General features: G+C 38.9%; 1 protein-coding gene across 5 annotated transcripts in view; it reads left to right on the top strand.

Annotated features, from left to right (window-relative positions):
* Positions 1 to 213, top strand: part of cmtm7 (CKLF-like MARVEL transmembrane domain containing 7) — a 6,519-nt gene extending 6,306 nt beyond the window's left edge. For all 5 annotated transcript variants that reach the window (XR_008633494.1, XR_008633496.1, XR_008633495.1 and 2 more), the window contains one exon: positions 1 to 213. This exon is cut by the window's left edge and continues 555 nt beyond it. The gene's annotated coding sequence lies outside the window, so the exon portion shown is untranslated.
* Positions 214 to 1,207: the final 994 nt, after the last annotated feature.

Raw genomic sequence — 1,207 nt, 5'->3', positions numbered from 1 at the left:
CCTCATGAAGTACATAAAAGTATTACAGTAACTGTTCTAGTGAGTAAAAGTGTTTTATTCTATTGAGTACTACAGTGAGTACTACAGTGAGTACTACAGGAAGTACTACAGTGAGTACTACAGTGAGTACTACAGGAAGTACTACAGTGAGTACTACAGTAACTCCATCAGTGTTGAATCATCTGCTGCATGAAAATAAAAAAACTGCACAAATCTGTGTCTGACTTTTATTCTGAAGGAACGAATTCAACTGTACATGTGCTTTCAAAATAAGAGTCTGAATACTCCAGAGTCCTTCTGTACTGTACTACTACTACTACTACAATTATATATACAGATGTGGACAAAACTGTTGGTCCCTCTGGCAATGAAACTAAAATCAACAATAATCACTGAAATAACTTGAAACTGATTAAAGCAAAAATAAATAAAAATGTACAGAAAATTGCCCAATGAAAACCTGTGGTTCAACAGAATCATTAGAAAAAATAAATAATATATATATATATATATATATATATATATATATATATATATATATATATGACACTGGCCTGGACAAAAATTATGGTTCCTTAACTTAATATTTTTTTAACACAACATTTTGAGGCAAACTGCAAACAAATGATTTCTGTAACTGTTAGTGAAACTTCTTCTCTGAAATTTGGCCCAGATTCTGTCAGAGCCACAGTTTTGGAGAAAACTGTTGTTATTAAATTGCTCTTCAGTGGTTAATTAAATAAATGATTCAAAAGTGATTCAAGTGTAACATTTGATATAAATTCTCTAAAAGACGTGATCGTGGAAAAAGACGCTTGTCACAAATTCAAGATGGACACTTTTTAAAGATGGCCTCTGTTCCTGTAGAATATGAATTATTTCATTTAATACAAACGTCACATCAGGCAGAAAAACTCTTTTGGACAAAGGTACGTCCATCCATCCATCCATTTTCTTCCGCTTATCCGGGGCCGGGTCGTGGGGGCGGCAGTCTAAGCAGGGACTCCCAGACTTCCTTCACCCCAGACGCGTCCTCCAGCTCCTCCGGGGGGACCCCGAGGTGTTCCCAGGCCAGCCGAGAGGGACATAGTCCCTCCAGTGTGTCCTGGGTCTTCCCCGGGGCCTCCTCCCGGTGGGACATGAACACCTCCTGAGAGAGACGTCCAGGAGGCATCAGAACAGATGCCCGAGCCTCAACTGGCTCCTC

Source organism: Boleophthalmus pectinirostris, unplaced genomic scaffold, assembly GCF_026225935.1.
Source record: "Boleophthalmus pectinirostris isolate CB_2022bp ecotype Guang Dong unplaced genomic scaffold, ASM2622593v1 HiC_scaffold_6, whole genome shotgun sequence".
Lineage (NCBI taxonomy): Eukaryota > Metazoa > Chordata > Actinopteri > Gobiiformes > Gobiidae > Boleophthalmus > Boleophthalmus pectinirostris.
Note: the sequence above shows the minus strand (reverse complement) of the source record. Positions and strands in the feature narration are given on the sequence as shown.